This window comes from Hippopotamus amphibius, chromosome 3 (genome assembly GCF_030028045.1).
Source record: "Hippopotamus amphibius kiboko isolate mHipAmp2 chromosome 3, mHipAmp2.hap2, whole genome shotgun sequence".
In the NCBI taxonomy this organism is placed as follows: Eukaryota; Metazoa; Chordata; class Mammalia; order Artiodactyla; family Hippopotamidae; genus Hippopotamus; species Hippopotamus amphibius.
In genome coordinates this window covers 9,740,758-9,768,566 of record NC_080188.1, presented here as the reverse complement: position 1 = coordinate 9,768,566, position 27,809 = coordinate 9,740,758, and positions in this window count along the sequence as shown.

Here is a 27,809-nt window from a genome sequence, read left to right as displayed (position 1 = left end):
TACGCATTTTGAAAAGTCAAATTGTTGCTGCCTCATTCTTCAGTTAGAGTTATATTAAATAATCTCAACAGGTAACTATATCTTAGTTTTCACCTCAGTATATGGAAGGAGAATCAGCATTTAGTAACCCTTTCCAAGGAGGATCAATGTCTTCTCACACTAACATAGAATGAACTATGAATTTCTCTTTGGGAAGGTGTGTTTATCTTAACTGGTCCATAGAGGGCATGAATTAAAGTCACTGATCAATAAGCAGAGGCACACGCTAAATATTTAAAGATTTTGTCCATCAGTTTCCTGCAGAAAATAACTCTGGGGGTTAACCTCTGTAATTTATAATTCTGTATTTTTTCTTATTGCCCATAGATTTTGTTATATAAATTATATTTTTAAATTTTAATGTTATTCTAATAATGCATGAATGCATATTCTTGTTACAAATAGTCAAATGACAGGAGAGTATATATAGTCAATTTGATTTTTGCCATTTCATTCTCTTTCACAATCCAATATCCCTCCTGAAATGTCTCTTAGAAAAGAAATTTACGGTTACCAAAGGGGAAAGGGGGTGAAGGGATAAATTAGGAGTTTGGGATTAACAGATACACACTAATACATGTAAAATAAACAACAAGGACCAACAAGGACCTACTATATGTCACAGGGAACTGTATTCAATATCTTGTAATAGTCTATAACGGAAAAGAATCTGAAATAACTGAGTCACTTTTCTGTACACCTAAAGCTAACACAACATTGTATATCAACTACACTTATTGATTGTTTGATTTAGAAAAAATATATAGTATTGATCTTTCAGTGCATTTTTTTTTGCATTGAACAAATGTTCAAGTTGTCAGTTTTGAAAACAAATAGTATCTCTCATTGCCAGATGACATTCAGAATTGTTAACAACTGACAAAGCATAGACACTAATTAAAAAGAACACAGACCATAAACAACTAAAATAGCTATAACAAGACACATGAACTGAATATAGGCCCGTATATTATCATTTTTGAACGTTTGCAAATACTATGGGTATGAGGTCTTCTTTGTGTGTTCTCCCATTATTCTTTCAGCCCTAAGAATTCCCTCTAAGCTCTTGTGATGAAAACACAATTTCTAAAACTTTATGTTTGTCCATGGTAGTCTCCATCTTTGACTCAACTAACTAGGTTTACATCAAGGTACCATCTAGATCTAAAGGAGATCCATGATTTTATTTTTCTTTCCCTATTGATGTCTTTCTCAATAGATCTCATTTAAGTCCAATATTACTTTTCCATTGCTTCTGAGATCCTTGCATTCTTCAATAAATTAGGCTCTCTTAAAATCTTCTGGAAGGAGAAACAAAATAAGGTTACCTAGGACCAGATTAGACTTCATAGTTCTTAATCTCTCTTATACACACTGCCTCCAGTTGACCAGAAGCTTAACATGGTTTGCAGTAAAAAGGTTTATATCTGTGATTAAATTTGCAGTGATCAAAAAAATCAGATATGTTTTGCCGAAGCAATGCTCAGACCCATTAAAATAGCCTTTAGGGCCTGGATTAAACTAGTCCTAGAGCACAGTCTATTTAAATAAATAGCTTGCTTAATCAAATAATAGCTCCCCTAAAGAGCTCACTCAGTGAATGAACCTTTTCCTCTTAGGATTCTCTTTACTGCACCCAGATGTAATTTCTTTGCAAACTGCCTCTGGCAATATTTTTTCTTTTGTCTTAATGTACAGATTTTTAAATTCTATATTCATTCACCATAGCCTTCAGCGATTCCTCACGGAAGGGTTTTCTGTTGAGTAATATTTGACTCTATGGTAATCAACCATACCTCTCTACCTAATGTACCTAAACAATAATTTTAAGTAAAATAGTCTTGTGGTATACACAGCAAAAATTGATCAAATATCTCCCATTGCATAAATTATTTTTGTTTGATTACCAACCAGGGCACTTACTTCAGGTTAGTGGAGATTTCACTAAGCATGCTAGCAGAGCACATTTACCAAATAGAATATTTGCCACTACAGCACTATTTGCCCACAAAGCTGGTTAAGTCAAACCACACAGAAGAATCTCTGACCATTCAGATTCAGCCATTAGAAGATCCACTCTGGAGCTATTGTTTGGTTTGTTTATTTTTATCTTTTTGCTTGTTTGTTTTTGAACACAACTGCCTCACAGTTGTGTGAATTTCACTATTCACAATTAACCTTCTGGAGTTTCTGTTTCCCAATCAATTGAATAGTAACAATCCTCTATATTTTATGGTGTTGCTGAAAAGATTCATTATGCCCCAAATAGTGCATTACACTTAGTAAATGGTTATGGAATGTGGATCTCTTTCCCTGACCCTTATTTATCTATTCATACTCTCCCTACCCCTCCTTCTCTCTGTCCAGCTGTCTGTCTCTCTCTGTCTCACAGTTCTTCTCTTTCTTCTTCACCTAATATGTAAAGCAATCATTTTGCTTCCTTTTACTTTTGAATCCATATTTTTAGCCAAATTTGCAAGGTAGAATGACACAAGAAGATTAGCTATTTGTGACGGTAGTATATATGTAAAGAGTTCTGCAAACTTCTTGTCATATAGTAGTTGCTTAGTAAATCCTGGTTCTGGTCTGTCATGACAAAGTATCAAATTCATTCAAGCTGTGGTTGATTTTAGTTGTTGCTGGTGTAATTGTTATGGTTATGATTGTTGTTGCATATGGGAGATTCTTGATGATTTTGTTTTGCTTGTGTTTTCCCCTAAGGGAGCATCTTTGTGACATTCTCTTCAAAACCATTAGCCTTAAATTTAGTTGACATTTTACCATGATATTGAAAAACTACTCATAAGTGTTTTTTTTAAACCGTTATTGCTATTGTCATTGGCAATAATCATTTAAGTGGGTTTCTTACATTTACTTATTGCTTAATATAATCCAGGCACTATGCCAAGAACATAATGTATACTGTTGTATTTAATCCCTCAAAACTTTTAACAAAGCAAGAGCTGAGGCCTGAAGAGGTTAAATATACTATTTGTCTAAAATTATATAATTAGTGAGTGGCACATCCAGAACCGCAACCCAGGACTGTCACCTTCAACCAATGTTTTGAAAGGATCGTGTGGCAGCTACATTTCAGCATTTGCAATAAAGGGTATTGTCACTTAACTCCTTTGTCTCCTTTGCCTATACTTATTCCTTTTATCCATTTTTCATAAATATCTAAAGTGTTGTATTTAAAATATAAATCTTACTGTGACCTTTTTTCCCTCCTGAAGTCCATCTATGGTTCCTCATTTTTTCGGTGTAAAGTCCGGTCTCCAAATCAGTGCTGGATCTCTTTATAAAATGCTCTCTATTTACCATCTACATGTGCCAAGTTAAACTATTTACACTTCTCCCCCCAAATCATGATTCCTCAAGTTGGCTGACATTTGTACATGTTGTTCTGTCTATCTGGATTTCTCCTCCCTCCCTCATTTCCTAATACCCACTCATTTTTCAAGACTAAGCCCATCTATTACCCACTCAAGGAAGCTGTCTTTGATTCACCCAGGCTGAGTGAGGTGCCCCATAACTAACTGCTCTCAGAATACCTGGAGCAAATTTCCACTATAGCATGAATTCCGCTGTTGGTGAATTTATCTGTTTTATATAACAAGATATGATCCACTGGAAGGCAAGATTATGTTTTATTCTCTCAGCACAATGCCTGTCACAGAGCTGGAGTTTACAAAACAATCAGTTGATTAGAATTGAATGATATTAAATGCCTACTGGAAAAGTACACTGCCAACTCAGAATTTTCAATTATGTTACTGGTTCCACATAAGACCACTTAAGGACTTGTTCTCTGGGATTTCCCTGTAAGATTGGAGCTACTCTGATGCTGAGATGTGGGTAGGAAGGCTCTGCTTCCATCAGTGGCTAGAGCTTGACATTCCTGACTCAAGGGCGCCAAGGGTAATGAAAAAAACAATACCAATCTGCAAATCTTCAGACACAATCAGCCATGACCTTCAACATCAAGAAGACCAGAAACATCAAAAGGATCCTTTTAACATGCGAATTAGTCATAGAGAAACCAACAACTACTGAGTAACAGGGACAGTATCGGAGAAGATGCAGATTTAACTACTTTGTGGTGTAGTCTTCAAATTTTGATTGTGTTTCTACTTTGACAAGACTCATTTTCAATGTATCAAGACTGTAACCCTAAAAACAACTACCAAATGTTATGACTGTGACGTGTTTTGCATATCGTTAAATTAGTTTTCATTCTTACCAAGCAAAAACATCTTGAGGTTGTATTAACTAAAGTTCCCACTTCAATTTCCATCCTTTCAGCTGAAGTAAAATGCAACTGTCAGTAGATATGGGTGCTGGGTGTAATTATATACAAGACTACTACAGCAGAAGATGCCAGATTTTCCTCTACCTAATAATTCTCATTACTCTGTTCTGGATCCTGCCCAAATCTCTCAGGATAATTTTGAGAAGGAGAGTCCAAAATGGACATCACATTCTAGTCATCACATTTTTAATAGGAAGATGATTTCTCTAACCAAAGTTTACTCTCTTTTCTGTCAGTACAACTTTAATCTATTTGCAAGAAATGGTGATGGAGATATTTATAACATCCCTCTTTCTGAGTTTCTACATTCAGCTTTTCTATTATAGAATAGATAGCAAGTATATTGTGCTTGATGCAACTGCCAGTGGAGCCCTGTTTAACTCGTCCTATCAGTTTGCATTAATTAATGCAAGAGTATGAAGGATCGGAAAGTTGGCAGCCCAGCATTTCTGAAGCTCGAAATTCCTTAGTCAGTAAATTCATGTCTCAAATTGGTATATTAGGTTATCAAAGAAGTTTTAAAAACCTGGGGACTGAGAGTAAGCAGAAACTACACCTTGCAAGATTTATCCTTGAATGCTAATGTATTTATAGAAGAATTCTGCTCACCAGTTGCTATAGATAATGTTCTCTAGACAAGCCATTATTATTATTATTTTCTTGAAACCATGGTAGATGATTTGTTTAGTTTTGACATAAGTTGGATTAGTTGGATTCCACAACTCTACATTTCATATGCAGTACTGCATCTTCTTAAAACAAACCCAGTAAAGACAGATTTAATATGGATTTGCACCTAGCAGTCTGTCAGCATTCTTGAATATTTTATTATCAGAACTAACAATAATTTTCCAAGTCGCAAGTTTATGCTGGTAGCTGAGCTGAAATCACATTTAAGAATGATCCATACCTTTTTAGGTTAACATCTAAATGAGAAGAAAGGGAGAAAGAGAAAAGGCAACGGCAAGGTACTTTAGACCATGCAGTTTGCCAGCCAGTGATTATATACCCTTACTCTCCTATGACATGACAGACACAAGCCTGTTCTAATTAGTTTTAGGAAAATGTTTATAGGACACTGAGATTTTAAAAGCAAGTAGTTTCAAAATGTCTACAATCAGTGCTCCTAGAGAGAGTATTTCCCTGCTGAAATTAGGCACTGCAGTTTAAAACAGTGGTTGGGAATAGAATGCACGAAGGTGAATTCCAGAGAACAAATGTAATTATTTGGTTTCCGTTTCAGTTGGACTTCATATGCTGTATACACATGCTGACTATTGTAACAAAGTTAAAAATCAAAGACTTGTTTTACAACCTCTTCAAGGACCTGTTCTCCAATTGTGGTTACCAGTCTCAATCTTCACTAAAACACATTGGTGCTGGAGGGGAATTCCAACAAGGCCAGATATCTTAGCCCTTGGGAAAACTAAAAATACACAAACAAGATAGAATATAGAAAAAGAACATTACTTTTTAACTAACTGGCACTTCTCTTTTTCCCAGCTCTGGCTGAACATTGATCACTTCTTCAAATGATTTTGCATTATTTTTTACATTTAAAATATAAAGATAAAATATAAAGATAATGTAGAATTTTCTCTTTGGGGGTTGATCAAATTGTTTTTGTTAGTGATAAGAAAACACAGTAAGTTTTCTTAAGCTTTGTAACCCAACCCTTGATGAGATGTACATTTTAAAAAATGTTATCACATCAGGAAAACGTCTATCAGAAAGAGAACTTCATCTATATTAATTGCACATATAATGGAATTGAATTATTCACTTACTATTTTACATGTCTGATGATAGGAAAATTTTCAAAATGCCTCTGGACATTTCCAACCTTGTTTTTTTCCTCTGCCAGCAATACACTTCTGGCTACTATTGCCATCGCACCTCAGGTCATAAACTTTTGTGTCCTAACATAGGTGCATTGGCACAATGCATGGTATGTGTACTTATGAGCCATTCCTATACCAGGACGGCTAGCTAACAATACATACATGGACCACATAAATATAGCGCATTGAATTTAAATTAAATGTATCTCTAACTCAACATTGTTTATATTAATCAAAGAAAAAAAGAATCCCAAGGCCACTCTGACAACAGAAAATAAAAGGATCTTGGAGTAGAAGGAGATGGTATTCTTAAGTGACTTCAGCTAAAATACTGTATTTTGAAGAGTTCACAAATAAACACAATCAATTCATTGCTAAGGTCCTTTCAAGGTTTTGGAAGTGGTCCATTTAAGTGGAGCCCTGAAAGCTGTGCTTCCTCAATTTCACAGTAAATCAATTTCTCCTGCTGTGTTTTATTCAGGAATTACACGGTAGGATTAACAGAGAGAGAGAGAGTGAGAGAGAGAGAGAGAAGAATCAAATAGTATAACTGATGAAGAGTGGGAAAAGTAAGAGAGAGAAAATAAACATCAAGACTTGATAAAATACAAAGAGCTCTCAGCTAGGGATAATAATCATAACCATAACAACAATAATAATTAAAAGTTTTGTGGCATTTACTATGTGGCGTGTGTCTTCTGTCTCAGAGAAAAGGCTCTACAATTGTTACCTATGACTATAATTGGTACATATTAAGGACTATTAAATTAATCTGTCATCTTACAAGCATCAAACCCCTGGTTTGTAGTTGTGAGTACTTTTCACTCTACAGTATCTGAACTCTTGAAGTGAACACCACTCCATCACCACTGTAACTGATAATGAAGCTTGAGACTTGATTCTTAAAAGCCGTGCAACTCATACCCAGTCCATCCTGGATATTACAGGGCAGTGATCACAAGTAATAGCAAAATGTGTAGAAAGCTTTCCAAGGAACCAAATGTAGGTAGAGGTAGCAAAAAAAGATTTAGATTTAAACGTAGGTAGTGTTTATTTAATACCTACTATGTGCTAGATTTCACCACAAGTGCTTTCACAGATATTAGCTTCATAATTCTCAGACAATAAATAACTCCATTCATATGCACTAAGTTTATAGAAACCTCATATTAAAAACCAAAGGAAGTAAGCCTTTCAGGCAAGCTAGAATATTTTGGAAATTGTCAGCAATTTCCATTCATCAGTTTAAATTTAAAATCAGAATGCACACTGCTTTGAGAAACTAGAAAGTCATAGACAGAATTTTCATTTGGTCCTCATAATAATCTAGTTCAAGGGTTGGCAAGCTTTCTGTAAAGGGCCAAATCATAAATATCTTAGGCTTTGCAGCCAGATGGTCGGTACTCATCTAATCATAGATGAGAAAAGGAATAGCCTGGCCATGTTCCAATAAAACTTTATTTATAAAAACAGACAGAGGACCAATGGGATTTGCCTCATGAGCTACAGTTTGCTGATCTGTGTGTAGTATACTGTACCTGATAATTTACGCATGATTTTTAAGAACAGCAAACAATACCTATATTTTATGGATAACTGAAGGTGTTTATTCAAAGGATATTTTTAGTGTTACAATATTTGCCTAGGCAGTGACTCAAGATCCTAATACTGGCATATGTTATAACTCCTACGTCTACGGATTATTTAGATCCTTTAAAGACAGTTAAGTTCTCCAAAAATATTTTGTTGAATCAAACTGACCCTTGGAAGGGATTAAATAGTATGATAAACCACCAAGATACATAATGATTATATTCATAAAGCACTGGTCTAAGCAATCTGCTTCTCTCTAAAGAGACTGCAATCACACGCACTCAGATTTCTTTCTTACATGGGAAATTGCCATGCTTAAAAAGTTTTATTGTTTGAACTAACAAACATGGCTCAGGATAAAGAGGCTTTGGTATTTTGTTAATGCTTTGCATAAATTCAATGGAGTAAAGCATGTACTTTTGTCTAGTGTTTTGTTTCTCTGTTGTCTGTTTGTTTTGTTTTGTTTGTTATTCAGTAGTGGGATTAGAGTGAGGATATGATCAGCTTAATAAACAGTGAGGTAATGGTAAAATTTGTGAATTTTTCTATCTCTATAAGTAGAATTTATGCAAAACACACATCCTGCTAAAGTCTACACTTATTAAAAAGAAATAAATACATAATGTCTATAGAAACTAAAACATTCTGGAAAACAAAATAAAATGAAAATTTGAAAAAAATAACCTTACTTTAAATACCTACCGCAGAAGGGGGAAAATATTCTCCATTGTTGATTTCTATGCCCAGAACCACTAGCACAAGATTAAAACAAAGATAATGGTAACAATAGTTATCATGTCATTCACTCTTCTATGCATATAGCTTTTACAGTGCAGACGCTTACTTGCAAGCTGACTGTCCCTCAAATACTAAATAGCAGAGAAGGACAAAACTCAAAGCCCTTTATCTGAATCAGTGACAATTTTACAGTTAAAGACTGTTTACTGGCAATTGGATGCACATGAAATTGCTGCATAGCTCATAGTTTGTAGCATGTGGTTTTAACAATAAAAGAAATGATTTCCATTCGAGCATATTTTTGATGATTTCTTAGAAAAGTTATGCTGGGATAAAGAATTACTCTTGAGACTATCAGCATTCATATGTGTATTAGTCAAGACTGCAGATGCTTAAGTGTCTTACACTCCTCTCACCTTTGAGGAAAACAGTTTAAAATATCTAGTGGAGCAATTTTCATGATTCGTGCATGCCTTTCACAAACATAATTGAGGGCTAGATTTGTGGGAGAGGCTAGCAAATTGCTATTTCTTGGGGATAAAATTTTGGATTAATTCAACATACTAGATTCAATTTCTATATTCACAGAAACACTATGGGTAATTTACGGCATAACATGTCACTTGGGAAATATATATAATGGTTTTATGTTGTCTTTATTATAATAAAAAATGTAAAGGTAGCCAATGGAATCTGAAGTTAGTCGGAATTGCAAACCTCTAATGACAGATATTGGTATCTTGCTTATATATTGAAATTTGTGTGGGTATCTCCAGAAATCCCCTTCTCACCGTACTTCCACTAAGTGGAATTTTTTTGTTGTTGTGTTTTTCTTGTAGTTGCCATAGAACTGTTAAAAATATCACCCCCTAAATGTAGCATTAGGCAAAGAGTGGTTTCCGGGAATGATATTTCAAAAGTGCTGGTATGTTAATTTTTGCTTCAGATTTTGTTTTCTTTTTTAAAGCAGAGCATCCAAGTTATTCCCCAAAAGATAGTCATAGGGCAGAAGATACAGTAGAAAGTTAATAGCAAAATCACCTCTCTTCTACCAAAATGAATTTCTCCTTTCCTAGGTGTTCATATACATGTACTCTGAGTCAGGATGGTTACATTCTCAGCACATCAGAAAGGGAGGAGTGGAATATGTAAGAAATATAAGAAAAATGCCCCTAATGTCCACATATGATGAAATCACAAAAAGAAAAAAAAAAAAAACTCCTTAAAACTTCAAATCACCTCATTGTGTTTTACTAGGTTTTATTTTGGTCTTTTGTTTGTTTGTTTGTTTTTTAGCTCTTTATTGGAATATAATTGCTTTACACTCTTGTACCAGTTTTTGAAGTACACCAAAGTCAATCAGCTGTATTTATACCCATATCCCCATATTCCCTCCCTCCCGTGACTACCCTCTACCCTCCCCATCCCAGCCCTCTACGGCATCATCCATCATCGAGTTCATCTCTCTTTGTTATACAGCAACTTCCCACTGGCTATCTATTTTACAGTTGGTAGTATATACATGTCTATGCTACTCTCTCACTTCATCTCAGCTTCCCCTTCGCCCCTCGCCCCCCCAACCTTGTGTCCTCCAGTCCATTCTCTGCATCTGCATCCTTATTCTTGTGTTGTCACTGGGTTCATCAGTACCTTTTTTTTTTTTTTTTTTTTTTTTTAGATTCCGTATTTATGAGTTAGCATACAATATTTGTTTTTCTCTTTCTGGCTTACTTCACTCTGTTTGACAGACTCTAGGTCTATCCATCTCATTACATATAGCTCCATTTCATTCCTTTTTATAGCTGAATAATATTCCATTGTATATATATATGCCACAACTTCTTTATCCATTCATTTGTTGATGGGCATTTAGGTTGCTTCCATGTCCTGACTATTGTAAACAGTGCTGCAGTGAACATTATGGTACATGTTTCTTTTTGGATTAGGTTTTATTTTGAAACCTAAAAGTTACCATCTACAATAGAACACTTTCCACATTACACCCTTATAATGTTACAGAGATCTGTAAAGCACATACGATTCTTCAGGCTTACCTGGAATTGCTAATAAGCAAGCCCCAAATCCCCCAAAGTTTAACACTTTGAAACAGAATGTCCTCAGGCCATTGAGAATTTGGAGGGGAAAATGTATATATTATGTCCCCTCCCCTGCCAGGACAAGTTAGATTGCCAATGATCATAAACCGCTAGAACCACTGCACCATCACAAATGAATCATCACAAATAAATTCTAAACTCGAACTCCTCTGGGCAGACATAAGACACATCATGTAACTGTAGCTGTTGTGAAATATCAAAATTTCCCCCAACTCCTTTCAACCGGGTGTAGAAAACAAGGAAGTATATTTCCAGTAACCTTTATATTTTAATTTTGCATTTAATTCAAAGTTCTCAGCCAGAGCCACTAAATTAATTATAGTAAAGGCTGTCAGACTGGATGTGGTCTGGAAGATCAAAAGGAGTCAACAACCCTAGCTAGTCACAGATGCCAACATTAGCCACTTAGCACTTAGCAGTGCTAAACATATTAATGCCATGATAAATATTTAAATTTAATATTTTAATGTAGCTGCGTAATGAAACTGCTGAAAACCTAAAGCTGATAAAACTCTTATTGGCAATTGTAAGTAAAATATGATATGAGAAAGATGCTAAAAGAAGTCTCCTATAGCAACACCTAGACTTCAGAATTTTATAGGTTTTGTAGTACATTAAGGATGAATAAATTTAAAGTGTGTTGGGAGTAGGGGACAAGGATAGATTGGTGCAATAGAAGAAAATGCAAACAAAGATGCTATAAGGAATATTTATGAAGTTTTTTACAGAGAATGTATTGCAATGTAATGGCTCATAGATACACTTCCAAATGTAAAAGTCAAACTAACAGCAAAAATATACACGTATGAATAACATTAAGTAGCAGGTCATGCTGAATTCCCATTAACTGCTTAAATTAATGTTTTCTAATCATTTCCAAGTCTGCAGAGCTTTTGATCTGTCTTTATTATATTAATGTCCAAAACACAAAGCAAAACAATAACAACAACAAAAGGATGAAGAACAGCCTTAAGATGGAGATGCTTTTTCTGGAGAATAATGGTGTTTTTGTGAGTTCTTCAAATGTGGTGACTTCAATTCAGATTGTACTTATTACCACTATAAACAATTATTATTTCAGTAATCCTACCATGCATGGAATGGGGCTATAAGAAAGTGCTATAATACTAAATTTCTGTTAAAGTCTTTTCTTATTGTATCTATTCTTATATTATTATTATGTATTAAAGAAAGTAAATGATTCCTTAACTAATGAAACTTACAAGTAGCAAGAATTCATTTTTGGTTTTGATTTCATTTTAAATCTGTAAGTAATAAGCAAGGTTGCCTAGAGTTTTAATCTCTCTCTTCTCACCTACTGAAGAAAGTGCTTAAGGGAGTAGAAGCGGTGAGAAGGCAAAGAAATCAAGGGAAGCAGGATATCTTGAAAATGATGAGTAGTCAAGTGAGCGTGTAGGTCAATCCAGAAAAATCTTTTTTAAGAAAGCTTCCTTTAATCAAGCCAAAGTTAAACTTTTGAAAAAAAATTTTAAGCCACCTCTTAAAATATTTTAATTCATTTCCAAATTTAGAATTTTACAGTACAGCTACTCATATTATGTTTCTAATTAAGATCCCAATATATTATTTGTATAACCATGACCTAAATTTCAGGGTACTCTTTAAATTTTTAATGAAAAACATAATTTCAACGTCTGTCTCAGAACAGTTTCTGATTTCACGTAATATCAACTCAGAACATTTTTGAAAAAAACAAGCATCATTCACAGAGTTTATTATGTGTAAACCTGAAATTCAAACCCAAATAGTATAGATTCAGAGCGATGTTTGAATGGAACAATGAAGCATGTGATGGCTTTAACCCCTGATTCTGATGTATCTGAAATGTGCGAAAATGAACTTATTTTACTTCAGTGGGCTGCAGAGAGAGCTCTGTGTCGATCGGAACTAACACATTTTCATCTGAGTTTAGAAGGTGCACACTGAGCCTTAGCCAGGGAATATACTGCATAAGGGTGAAGAGCAAAAGGAAGATTGCTGATTGCATTTCAGAATCCCATGGATGCCTTAGTCTGTTCGTGCTGCTATAAAAATATCATAACTGAGTGGCTCACAAACAATAAATACTTCTTTCCCACAGTCTTGAAGACCGAAAAAACTCAAGATCATGGCACTGGCTGATCAGTATCTGGTGAGAGACAGACAGTGCCTTCTCGTGTCCTCATGTGGAAGAAGGGCCACAAAGAGCTCCAGTGCCTCTGTGATAAGGGCATTGATCCTATTTATGTGGACTCTGCCCTCATGAACTAACCACTGATCAAAGGCCCCACCTCCTAATATATCACCTGGGACGTAAGGTTTCAGAGTATGAAAGGGGACACAAACAATGCCTCCATAGCCACGGGCACACTGGAATACTTTAACTGGGGGATGGAGGGTGAAGGTTGAGTCTTTGAGGATATATGTAAACAATTCAGAATTATGAGATCAGAGAAACTACTTGAAGAAAGCTTACACTCATGGCAGTGATCGAGTTAAATAGGACCATGAGAAATTGTGTGTTTAATCCCAGCAGTATCTTGGCAACACTAAGCACTGGAGTCCAGAGTTAGGACCCTGAAAAACCTCCTGCCTCACTTTAGGAGCAATTTGGCAGAAGGCCTGCATCTGGCTTTACATAGTAGTCTGGCTACTTTCAAAGAAAGGAAAAAAAAAGATAAAAAAGATAGCTATATACAGTAAATACATCAAACAATAGCTGTAAGAAATAAGCATGATAATTAAAAGATTCATTACCTGATGGGGCTAAACTTTTATTCTTTTTTCTTAACGAAATAGCATGTATATACTGTGAGTAACATCATTTCTCCATAGAATTATTTTTAAATACTTGTGGGTTTTGGAGTCAACATATGCTGACTTTTGACTATGCTGCTTATACCCCTTTTTGTGTTGACCCTGGAAGTTTCCAACCTTGAGTAGTATATACAGCAAGAGAAAATGTATAGGCTGGGCCAGTTTCCAAAGTAATTAATTCTTTCACTAAGCCTTTGTAAGTTATTAGTTTGCATGAAGCTCAAAGCATTTTCTGCAGTTTGTTACATCATACAGAACGTATAGCAAGCCTCATAATTTAGAGCAGAGGTCACTATGGTTTTATTCTCCTTTTAAGACATAGCTCTTGTTTAACTAGTGGACCCTAATAGAAAGGAAACAACTGGCTATGGAAGCCAGGTTGCCATCATTGGTTGTTATTTCTTCCAGGGGCCCATCAATTAACTATAACAGCAAGATTCCATTATCACGTGAGGGTATCTATGGGGAATGGGCCTGAGCAGGTATGGAAGTCGTATGTGTATTTCATAATCAGAGAGCTCAAACTGTCATCTGGCCTGCTCCTGCCATAGTGGTGATTTTCCTTCAACCTACCTTCATAATCTCATGGAGAGCTCCTTTTAATCATTTGAATAAGATTAGAAAAATGGTGCAAATCTGCTTAATAGATGCACATGCAGTGGAAACACTAGCCTACTGTGTAGCTAATGCATTTCAATAGCATTTAGAAATATCCTAGAAAGAAAACAGTAATGTTAAAACTTCTCATGGGACGAATGTCAAGAAGTTCATCTTGTTTTCCACTTTTCCAGGAAGAAAACTGGTATGCTAGAATCTATAGCAATTCATGGAGGGAGGTTAATTTTTATAAAAAATGATCAAGGGCTTTGTAGGAACAAAAATGAATCATTGATAGTAAGAAGTTTGGGGAAAGATTGTATACAGGTTCCTTTCAGAATGGGTCCAGAGTGAGAATATGCATAGTTTGCAAATGTTCAGCATTATAGCTCTAATAGTTACAGAAACTCATACTTACCAAGTACAGCAACTTCAGCTGCTCCAGGGAAGTCAGTCAGCAAACCCAATGTTTTCCCAATGAAACTAATAGCCACAAGGACCATGATGGGGGTAAAGGGAGGTGGATTGTGAATAGGTTCAACAGTAGTCCTCTCTTTAGGACTGGACTGCCTCTCCTGCTGTTGAAATACAAAACTGATGCTAATTAACATGAGTAGCAAACAACTTCACCCTCCAGTATGATTCCAAAATTGTGTAATGGAGATGCTAGCAATCCCCATTGAATAGGATATCAGATCAGTGTCTGGCACATGGTATAAATGTTACCTCTTATGATCATCATGACTAGTGGTTCATATGCATTATAATCAGACCTCTTCAGACACAGAAGAGTAGTAATTTACCCCTGATGGAATAGATACTTAAGTTCTTTTACCTGACATGCATCTGCTAACATCACCATCCGTTGGGCTTAGGAAAAAACCTTGCAGTGTTAAAGTGAAATAGGATCTATGCTATGAATTAGAGATGAAATGTATTAATGAACCCACTTAGTGCTTCCTGATACCCCCACACTAAGTGAAGAAGTTAATGGATGACCAAAGCACACATTCAGGTAGGGCTTCAAAAGTCGCATATTCCTTGGGAATACAGATTTTGATTATAAAGTGTATTAAAGAGTCTCTCAACCAACTAAAGAGATGGCTAGAGGAAAAGAAAATGTGAAAGAGATAGTAGAAGAGGGATGTTTTAATGCAAACTTCGGTTAACTAACTAGTTGTAGAATGAGAAATGTAGTTTCCAACTGATTGCCATTTTTTCTTCCTTTCTTTCCAGACATTAACTGTGAAAAGTGTTGGTGGAATTTACCTTTAAGATTTTTGATTATAAGTTGCCAAACATAAAGAAAGTTCGTGGACATGGAGGTAAATATTGATGGAAATCTTGTGTGTTTCCCATTGGGGAAAATGTAAGTACAGGTCTCATTACCCCAGAGTTAGTTAGGCCAGAGCACATTTTGGGGCATATAAGAGGAAGAATGGTGTATATAAATATGTAGAGTTCAAAATAGTAAAGTGCAGCGTTAGCTTGTATTTGATTTTGTTTACCTAGAACCTCAATTACCTTTCTACATTTAAGAATTCCAAATATGTGAATTTGGAGAAAAAGAAGTCTATGCCTTTCACTCTCAAAGCTAAAGGGGGCCAGAACTCACTTCCTCAGCTGCTGTGAACTGCTGCACTGGACTGTGGCATTGTCTCAGTCAACCAGAGTTTCCCAGCTGGTGCTGGATCTAGTGTTAGTGACAGAATGTCTTGTGACATTTCACAGAGGTGATGTCCAGCAGGGGCATTGGTGTCCCCTGAATGATGAACCACCTAATGGCACACACCCAATGACAGAATCCTCTTCAGATTGTTTCCATGGTGTAAAGATGCCTATATTTTTGGCTGTCTGGTTTCACTTGGCTTCTTTCCGCATTCTGACCCTGGTTCTCCAGTCTTCCTCTGCTGACTCTTTTATCATTGCATTAAGTTTACTTTCTACTTAAGTTAACGAAAGTTAAGTGTGCTTATTATTAATTCTCATCAGTAAATATATGATATGGAATCTAACCTATGAAGAATCTGGGACCTGTCACCCATCAGCGTATCATTTATGCTATAAATGATGGTTCTTCTTTCATTCTTTTTATCTTCTATCGACACAATTAAAACAGTAAATAGCTCTGTCAATAACAACACATTCAGTTAGGATAACACTAGCTACTGTAACAAAAACAAAAGCAAAAAAAATAGATAGTGGGCAATATGCATTTTAACTCACGTATAATTCAAAATAGGTGCTTTTGAGCTAGGGTTCTTCCCTAATTAGTGATTGAAGGACTCCAAATTCTTCCATCTCATACCTCTGCAAACTTCAATACATAGTTGTAGAGGCGCTGAGCTTGGCTACATAAGCTGATGGCATGAAGAAGAGTATGGAAAATCTCCCATGGGCAGTTTCCATGAGCCAAGCCTGGAAGTGATGCATATCACTTGTTTGCATTCCATTTGCTGGAGCTCAGTGACACAATCACACCATAATACAAGCGACGCTACAAAATGCTCTCTACCTATTTGCCTAAAAGGAAGAAAAATAAATCAACAAAGAGCTAACACGTCTCTGTGAGAATAATAATCATCCTTTTCATATCTTCTAGGAGCCAAGAGTTTACTAAGCACTTTATATCCATAATCTAACTCATTAAGTCATTGCAACAATAATGGGAAGTAGACATCATTTTGTCCACTTTATGCATGATGTGATTTAGGCTTAGAGAATTTAATTCTTCTAATAGTGTACAGCTTTGCATCAGAAGAACAGGAAAATATCCACAGATGGTTCTGCCTGAAAAACTGACGCTTGTTACACTGTGATACAGTGCCTTCTCCTTTTCATCAAAGCTATGATGTGTATCATATCAAACATACTTGGAAACAAAACCATGGTTGAATCAACATTATTGTTGAACTAAACCCTTTTACCAGTAGTCACTTGGCCAAAAACCCAAATAATATATTTCTTACTAAACTTTATACAAAACAATGATTTGGACCAGAAATACATAAGCTGTCAGAATGCTTGCATGAGTGCACTTCTACGTTTGTTATATTATTTTCAATCTCTGAGTTATTCCATATTAAAAATCACCCAATCTATGCTCATAATAGACCTAAATTTAGTTTTGGGGGCTAAAGAATAATTTTTTGTTTGTTTGTTTTAAATTTTATTTATTTATTTATTATTTTTTGGGGGGTACACCAAGTTCAGTCATCTGTTTTTATACACATATCCCCGTATTCCCTCAAGAATAATTATTGAATATTTCATGTTCAATATGCACTAGAAAAGAGCACTAGAAAAATCCTGATAGTTAAAATTGTGATATTTTGTGAGATAAACATACAGGTACAAAGATATGATATATACTTATTTCTAATCTCCCATTAAGACTGTTCAAAAATCACTATGGCATTTGCTTGTGAAAGTTGCTTTTCTTAAGAAATTGTTTAATGGTATGTTCAAGTCAATTCCTTAGTATATAGAAGATAAGATTACTTTTGCCCTTTACTGGATGATTGTAACTTTTATTTTCCTACTGTACCAACAAGGAAAGATGAGCGCACCTTTCACATCCACAAGTGAAAATATGAAATGAACAAGGAGCTAAAAATATAGTTCTTTTTCATAAAATATATTGCTCATTTTATGAAAGGAAAGAAAGTCTACAGGGGTACAGCCCAGTGAGGACACCTTAAATGGGTTTTTATTCAGAAACAAGGGCTGTTGAAAGAACACATTTTCTGAATGGCAATTGAAACTTACATGGAATAAATGTAAACTCTCTCTCTCAGAAAGGAATATCTGATAAAGGAATGTCTTATTATCCATGAAGCAGAAGGTATAATATAATCCCAAAGTCTTCAATTTTAAATAATAGATTTTCAGTAGACTTCTTCAAACAATAGCTCAGAAAGTAATAGAGTCCTCTTAAATATATTATAAAAATCATTTTATGAAAAGAGAACATTTTTTGAGAAGCAAGTTTTTCACTGTTTCTTTCTATTCATAGTTTACTCTGCAAACTGAGATCTTGCAAGTTGAAGGGAATTCATATGCAAATATCACAGATCTATGCGGCCAGACTTTAAAAAAATATGAATTATAAGGCTTTCTTTTTCTTTCAGTCAGAATCATCATGTGCTCTTTCTTTTTCCATGTAATTATTAGAGAAAATTATAGACTTTCATTTTATTTACTATCTTAAAATCATTTTTGCACTTCTACAACTATCTTTGTGGTAGGGCTATCCATGGTCTTTAGAGAACTACTCAGAAGAAGAAAAGAGAAACTAAAGTGATATTCTCCAAAAACCCATGTTTTTTAATTCCAATTTTTTTCTCTTATGAAATAGGTAAATTATTTTTATTCTAAAGCCAAAATTTCCATATCAGTGAATAGAGTTTCCTGGTTAAGTTGAAGACCTTTATGTGGTAAGTCTCCCATTTATTTTTTCTTTTGTTTTGCAGAAGGAAGATACATCAGAGACTGAGTTTAGATGCCCTTTCCAAGCCTGAAACTATTATAAACACACCCCCTCCCCCCACACACACATATCCATAGGTTATAACCTTAAATACAGGGGGAAATGATATTGCTACAACAATAAAATGTAAAAAGGACTGGATCCCTAGTATCTTGTTACCACTTCACTTTGCATTCGGAGTATGGATGAAAATCTAAAGCCTATCTTTATATCTGTAACAATAGATTGAAAAAAAGTACCTCAGTATTTTGGTGATTACTCTGTGGGTTCTGGTTCTCTGCAATAGCTTTCATTCTAAGGTAACTGTAGAACCTGAAACTGTAACTATCCAAATAGATATTGTAAACTCCAGAGGTCAAAAATGAGTTTTCACTACTCTTTGCTTTATTTGAGCGCTAAACTAACTGAACAACATCAGCTTTGTAGAGGCCAAATTAAAATTGAGACTTCCTTTAAAGCCAAACCTTGTAAAATAAAATACTCCATGAAGACCACTTTGCATTGGGCACATTTGTGGCCTTTGTCTGACTACCTATTGACAGGAAATTTGAATGAGAAATGATGTCTAGGACTTCATTAGTCAGTAAAAAATGAGCTTTTGCAAAATGTCCATATGTCATTACCACCTTAACAAAAATTAATTTATGGATTTATCAAGTTACCCACGAACTTACACTTTCAAAACTCCCAAGAGTTCAATAATTAGGTAGTTCATGCTTCTTACAAAACGTAATGCTCAAGATTGAGGCACCTCATAGGTCACTTGATCATTTTTACTCCTATACCTGCAGGGTTAGCCCCAAAGTGTACAGCTGGAATCAAGCCCTGCCAGGATTGTCCACTACACACGTGGACCTCGGCTTGTCCTCAGTCTCCACAGTCCCAGAGAAATGAGTCCCAGGAGACCACAAAAAGAGAATTGTTCAGTGCGACACCTGAAATTTATGTCTCACCAAATAGAAACTCAAGGATGATTTGATATAACATCTCTAAGCTCCTTGTGCAATCCCACATTTGCCATGCCTCAGGTGATGAACCCCCCACTCAGCCTCTTCCAGCAGGAGGTGGAAGCTGCAGGGTGTTTGATGATACATATTGTTTTGTCTCTTGTAGTCTGTTTTCCTTTGCAATATCGAAAACAGAATGGGGAAGGTAGCTCCATCATCGTCAAGGCAGCATTATGAGCAGAGTATGATCTATATTTTTTACATATTAGTGGGAGGAGTTCCTCGATGTCATGCAAGCAATTAAAATCCTCGCTAGCATCAGATCTGTTCTATGAGCTCATCATTCAGGATCCATTATGTAATGAGGAAGTATCACTCCAGAGGACGCAGTGGAAATGACTACAAATAACTGCTACGAATATTTGTGTACAAGTCTTTAAATATGTTTTCATTTTTCTTGCTTAAATATCTAGCAGTGCAATGACTGAATTCTAGGGTGAATTTATGATCAAACAAACTATCCAACTTGGGTATTACCTTTGAGTTTTTTCTGTATCATTAAATAATCTTTATTATCACATTAGCATTGGCTTTGGGCATTGAATCTTATGGTTACTCTACCGTTTATTAAACTAATTTCCAAGGATTGAATATGTAAGTTATGGCATATTTTAACCCACGAAGTAAATATTAGTAAATAATATTTTCATTTATAAGTCTTTATCTCTAACTCTGATTACTTCTTTAAAATATATGACTCTAAGTAGAGTAACTGGAAGTATTGGATCAACAGAGTTACATTTTTAAAGACTTTTTGTAGAGCAGTTTTAGGTATAGAATAAATTGGAGAGGAAGGTACAGAAGTGTCTCATATATCCCTCTCCCACACAGGCAAAGCCTCCCCCATTGTCAATATCAGTCCTCAGAATGGTACACTTTTTTTTTTTTAACCAAGGATGATCTGATATAGACACATCACAATTACCCAAAGTCCACAGTTTATCTTAAGAGTTATATATTTTTGTGTCCTCTTATATAGTGTGAAATGGATTTTATGAAATGTTAGAAAATGTACATTTTCAAAGAGTGAAAAAAAGTCTGAATTAAACTTCTACCAAAAAAAAAAGTTTTTCTACATTTGATAGAATTTCAGAATTAAAAGGAACAACAGACTTTCTCTAACCCAATCTTTTACCTAGTTCTTGATTATCCTCTGTGAAATACATAAAAGTACTTTTTGAGGCCCTGCTTGGATAACAGGGTGTATGGGTCTTGTCTGTTGTTGGACTGCATTAATAACTGAAAAGAGTTTCCTTCCAGTGAGCAGTGATTTGCCTCATTTTAGCATTTCCCACATTTCACCAAGTTTCAGATAAACAGAAACCATAGTCCAGCTGAGGTTCTGGGCCAAACCTATGCACTTCATGCAGTGTAGAAAGGAAGACATGGAAATTCGCTGTGCTCCAAGAAATGTTCAGCTCTGTCTGGACTTCACTACTTCTCTGGCTACGTATCAGTCTCTATTTGAGTAGTAAGTATAGTTTCCTAATTAATAGTGAATGTAAAATAACTAGCTCAATGTTTGGCACATTTCAAATACTGAATGAATACTGGATGTGATTTCTATTAATTTTTAATAAGTACTCTATTACTTGTATGTATACAGTATGTATTTATGATTCTTATTTCTAATTTTGAAAAAAAAAATTGATAAGCTTAGTTGCTAATTCCTCTGTCTCTTTTTTGTTTTTAAATTATTTTAACTGATGATTTGCTCTGAAGCAATGAAAAGAAATACTCTTTCTAATGTGATGGTTAATTTTATCTGTCAACTTGAGTGGGCAATGGGATGCCCAGTTATTTGGTCAAACATAATTCTGAGCATTTCTGCGACGGTGTTTTTGAATGAGATAAAGGGTTACATTGGTAGACGGAGTAAAGCAGATTTTCTCTCCATAATGTGGAAGGGCTCACCTGATCAGCTGAAAGTGCAAAAAGAGCAAAAAGGCCTGAACTTTCTGCCTGATTGCCTTTTAACAAAGATATTGGCTTTCTCCTTCCTTCACACTCAAACTGAAACATTAGCTCTTCCAGGGCCTCTAGACTTCCAGGCTATGAACTGGAAAAAACAAAAGAAGCAAACAAAAACACAAAACACAAAACATTGCCTCTCCTGAATCTTTAGCTACCTGACTCACCCTGAACATCTTGGGAATTGCCAGCCTCCATAATCATGTGAGCCAGTTCCTTACAATTAATCTTCTTACTGCATGTCCTTACTGGAGATCTCTGATAAATGCACCTAATTTATAGAATTCAACAGAATGAACTAAGCACTGCATTTGGAAGAATAGAAAACACAGACTTGTAACATTGCCCAGCCTTCTTAGAATTAAGTCAGGACCCTGGAGGTTAAATCCTTTGTTTCTTAATCAGTAACTGAAACTGGAGTAAGACTACAAAATAATTTCACACAAAAGCTAAAAGCAATCTATCTGACAAAATAAGGTGGATACATCTAAGAAGAAAGCCCGAAGCTCTTATTCCTAGCCCTGAAAGTCATCCAGTCTCCTTCCTGTCCATCTTGACTGAGAGAGAGCCTTAATGCTAGTTGTATGTCATGGTAAGTGTAACTAGGAAAAAAGCCCCTAGGACTGATATGAAAGTCATAGTTTGAAGAGTAAGAAAAATTACTAGCTATTGAGAAAAGAACTCACTTCTCTGTAATTACTCGCTTGAGGAAACTAACTGGAAATCTGAATGATAAAATAGAGATTCACTCAATCCCGGTGTCACCCCCGTCATCCACTCCCTCCAAACAAAAGTTTATTTAACTTTACAGAAATAAAATTGACAGTTTCTCCAGTGCCGAGACCAGCTCGGCGACTCGAGGTGAGTGACGGGTGCCGCAAGCTTGAAGAAGACACAGACACAGACTGAAGAGAAAAGTGGGACCGGGGGGCTCAAGACCTCTCGGATCAAGAGCCCCGGTGACTCATCCCAGGCTGCTTTTATTGAGTTCGTGGGCTAACATTCTCAGGTTACACTCATAAACAGTCAAAGGCCTCACATGATTGAGGCAATTATCTTTGTTTACTTCCTGGGTCTGAGTTGAGCAGGTGTGGATTTGAGCTGGGGGTGGAGAGCAAAACAGCCCTGGGGGCAGGAGACCTCTCTCAGATATTGGGGGTCTGTGCCCCACCCGTGCTGGCCCCTCTGCGACTGTGCCCGTCCCAGGCTGTTCCTCCCTTGAGGAATCCCACCCGTCCCTGGCTAACCAGTCATCCTCCAGGGCCAAACACGGTGATATAAGGAAGGCTCCATGCACCACCCCTGCTGGCCCCTCCGCGGCCGCGCCTGTCCTAGGCTGCCCCTCCTCTGAGGAATCCCACCCGCCCCCGGCCAACCAGCCATCCCCCAGGACCAAACAGGGCGACACTAGTCTCCACGCCCCACACCCCCAGCTCCTCCACTGCTCAAGCAGGACACCCCGAATCCCACCACTCGGCCCACACACTTCAACACCCTCAAGGTTTCAGAAAGGCTCCCGAATGTCTTCCCACACTCCAGGTTGACCTTTGTTTTTTAGACAAATTTATTTTTAGTGGTGTGGTAGTCATCCAAGGTCTCAAGAGATTGTTTTCAAGGAGATATTAGTTTATTTTAGAGAGGCACAGAGCTTTACTTTCTAACATCGTGCTGGATTAAATGTATTCAAATACATTATCTGTTTTGAAATGCATTTTTGAAATGCTTTGCAACCACCCTGCATTCATCTGTCCTGAAGTGGAAATTAAGTACACATTTCTCTGTGCATTCAGAATATCTGTATATATCCTTCTTTTAAGTTCTTTGTATCATTATTATTTCAAAGAATATATCAGAGTAGCCTCACTGAAATATGTTAAAAATGATTATTCAGTTATGTTACTTAAGTAGATGGTATTTTATGGGAACTTTAAATTGGAGTTTTAAATGAATGTCATAGTACTTTAAAATACTTTCCCACAATTGAGATAATCCTTGTTTAAAACTGAAAGCAGAGAATAAAAAAGAACCACATTTCAATGTTCCATTTCTTGCAAATAAACATGGGTTTTGCTTCGTACATTTCCTAAGTTCTTGGAACTCTTCACTCATCATTAATTCAACAAACATTTATTAAATGGCTTTTATGTACAAAGCATTGTACTCTTTCATTAGATTTTTATATTGTAATGTGATTCTGCCATGCAGCATACGGAATCTTAGTTCCCCAACCAGGGCTCGAACTGCTGCCGCCTGCATCGCTGGGAGTGCCGAGTCTTAATCACTGGACTGCCGGGGAAGTCCCACGTTTTTCTTTAATTTTCTGTTGTCCATTAAGTTATTGAATCCAGACATTTTGCCTGAGGGATGTTCATAAACTGAGCAGGGCTTAGCATGTGGTAACCATTCAAGACATAACTGAATGAATGAAGGATCAAATGAGTAGAGAAACTGAGACCTTGAAAAACAAAATGATTTACTCAAAGAAAGATAGGGGCAAAATCAGAATTGGGATTCAAGTTTTCATATTTCTTGTGCAGTGCTCATATTTTTACTTCCTTTTACCTAGGTAATGACAGGTGACATGTTCTAGGTTCATACAAAGTAGAAAAATATGATATTCCTACCTTTAGGCCAGCAGCTTAAAAACAAAGATAAAGGTGATAATCAAAAAGGAAACAATATTTACTCCCAGCAGTAATTTGACTGAGGGCCACATACCTGCTTTCAAGGCCATTCATGTGCATATTCCTGATTTGCCAAGGACAACTGATGGAAATAAAAAATCTTTCCCACTGGCTGTTTGAGAATGTAGTACTCCTTTATTGTAGCCTGTGCTGTGAATCAGAGATGGGCCCCACATCCCTGGGGGGTGTGATACCAGTTAGTGATACCAGTTACTTAGGAAAAATACCCCACAAGACTTCCTGTAACCTTTTCCTTATCACTACATAAGCAATTGTACACCCATAGCTCTAGTTGAAATAGATGAAGCAGAGAATCAGACCAAAAACAAATAAACAGAAAAGATTTTTTTCAACTTTACCTTTCTGAGGGCACAACCTTGTACCACCTGGAGAAAAAAAAGGGTGAAATTGACTAGAAATAAACAAAATAGGGTGTCTGTCAGTATTTCATTAACTTGATAAACTTATCCAGGGAAATCACTGGTTTTGAGGATTTGAGGATTTGAGAATATACACTTCTTTTTTTTTTATTTATTTATTTTTTTTATTTTTTATTTTTTTTTATTTTTTTGGGGGTACACCAGGTTCAATCATCTGTTTGCATACACACATCCCCGTACTCCCTCCCTTCCCTGACCCCCCCCCCTCGAGTCCCCCCCACCCTCCCTGCCCCAGTCCTCCAAGGCATCTTCCATCCTCGAGCTGGACTCCCTTTGTTATATAACAACTTCCCACTGACTATTTTACAGTTGGTAGTATATATATGTCTATGCTACTCTCTCGCTTCGTCTCAGTTTCCCCTTCACCCCCCACCCCCTCCCATACCTCGAGTTCTCCAGTCCATTCTCTGTATCTGCATCCTTATTCTTGTCACTGAGTTCACCAGTACCATTTTTAGATTCCGTATATGTGAGTTAGCATACAATATTTGTCCTTCTCTTTCTGACTTACTTCACTATGTATGACAGATTGTAGTTCTATCCACCTCATTACATATAGCTCCATCTCATCCCTTTTTATAGCTGAGTAATATTCCATTGTATATATATGCCACATCTTCTGTATCCATTCATTTGTTGATGGGCATTTAGGTTGCTTCCATGTCCTGGCTATTGTAAATAGTGCTGCAATAAACATGATGGTACAAGTTTCTTTTGGGATTATGGTTTTCTTTGGGTATATGCCCAGGAGTGGGATTACTGGGTCATATGGTAGTTCTATGTGTAGTTTTTTAAGGAACCTCCAAATTGTTTTCCATAGTGGCTGTACCAACATACAGTCCCACCAACAGTGCAGGAGAGTTCCCTTTTCTCCACACCCTCTCCAACATTTGTTGTTTCCAGACTTTGTGATGATGGCCATTCTGATTGGTGTGAGGTGATACCTCATTGTGGCTTTGACTTGCATTTCTCTGATGATGAGTGATGTTGAGCATCTTTTCATGTGTTTGTTGGCCATCTGTATGTCTTCTTTGGAGAAATGTCTATTTAGGTCTTCTGCCCATTTGTGGATTGGGTTATTTGCTTTTTTGGTATGAAGCTGCATGAGCTGCTTGTATATTTTGGAGGTTAATCCTTTGTCCGTTGTTTCATAGGCAACTATTTTTTCCCATTCTGAGGGTTGCCTTTTAGTGTTGTTTATGCTTTCTTTTGCTGTGCAAAAGCTTTTAAGTTTCATGAGGTCCCATTCATTTATTCTTGATTTTATTTCCCTGATTCTAGGAGGTGGGTCAAAAAGGATCTTGCTTTGATGGATGTCACAGAGTGTTCTGCCTATGTTTTCCTCTAGGAGTTTTATAGTGTCTGGCCTTACATGTAGATCTTTAACCCATTTGGAGTTTATTTTTGTGTATGGTGTTAGGAAGTGTTCTAATTTCATTCTTTTACATGTTGCTGTCCAATTTTCCCAGCACCACTTATTGAAGAGGCTGTCTTTTTTCCATTGTATACTCATGCCTCCTTTGTCAAAGATAAGGTGCCCATATGTGTTTGGGCTTACTTCTGAGCTCTCTATTCTATTCCATTGATCTTCCTTTCTATTCTTGTGCCAGTACCATACTGTCTTGATCACTATGGTCTTGTAGTATAGTTTGAAGTCAGGAAGCCTGATACCACCAACTCCATTTTTCCTTCTCAAGATTGCTTTGGCTATTCGGAGTCTTTTGCGTTTCCATACAAATCGTAAGATTTCTTGCTCTAGTTCTGTGAAAAATGCCATTGGTAATCTGATCGGCATTGCATTGAATCTGTAAATTGCTTTGGGTAGTACAGACATTTTCACGATGTTGATTCTTCCAAGCCAGGAACATGGTATGTCCCTCCATCTGTTTGTGTCGTCTTTGATTTCTTTCATCAATGTCTTAAAGTTTTCTGCATACAGATCTTTTGCCTCCTTAGGCAGGTTTATTCCTAGGTATTTTATTCTTTTGGTTGCAATGGTGAATGGGAGAGTTTCCTTAATTTCTCTTTCTGCTCTTCCGTTGTTAGTGTATAGGAATGCAAGAGATTTCTGTGCATTAATTTTGTATCCTGCTACTTTACTAAACTCATCAATGAGTGCTAGCAGTTTTCTGGTAGAGTCTTTAGGGTTTTCTATATATAATATCATGTCATCTGCAAAGAGTGACAATTTTACTTCTTCTTTTCCAGTTTGGATTCCTTTGATTTCTTTTTCTTCTCTGATTGCTGTGGCTAAAACTTCCAAAACTATGTTGAATAATAGTGGTGAGAGTGGACACCCTTGTCTTGTTCCTGTTCTTAGAGGGAATCCTTCCAGTTTTTCCCCGTTGAGAACGATGTTGGATTTTGGTTTTTCATATATGGCTTTTATTATGTTGAGGTAATTTCCTTCTATGCCCATTTTCTGGAGAGCTTTTATCATAAATGGATGTTGAACTTTGTCAAAAGCTTTTTCTGCATCTATTGAAATGATCATATGGTTTTTATCCTTCAAGTTGTTGATATGATGTATCACGTTGATTGATTTGCATATATTGAAGAATCCTTGCATCCCAGGGATAAACCCCACTTGATCATGGTGGATGATTTTTTTAATGTGCTGTTGGAGTCTGTTAGCTAATATTTTGTGGAGGATTTTTGCATCTATATTCATCAGTGATATTGGTCTGTAGTTTTCTTTTTTTGTGACATCTTTGCCTGGTTTTGGTATCAGGGTGATGGTGGCCTCGTAGAATGAGTTTGGGAGTGCTCCGCCTTCTGCAATATTTTGGAAGAGTTTGAGAAGGATAGGTGTTAACTCTTCTCGAAATGTTTGATAGAATTCGCCCGTGAATCCATCTGGTCCTGGGCTTTTGTGTGTTGGGAGATTTTTAATCACTGCCTCAATTTCCGTACTTGTGATTGGTATGTTCATGGTTTCTACTTCTTCCTGGTTCAGTCTTGGAAGATTGTATTTTTCTAAGAATGTATCCATTTCTTCCAGGTTATCCAAGTGATTGGCATATAGTTGCTTGTAGTAGTCTCTCATGATCTTTTGTATTTCTGAGGTGTCCGTTGTTACTTCTCCTTTTTCATTTCTAATTCTGTTGATTTGCATCTTCTCCCTTTTTTTCCTGATGAGTCTGGCTAATGGTTTATCAATTTTG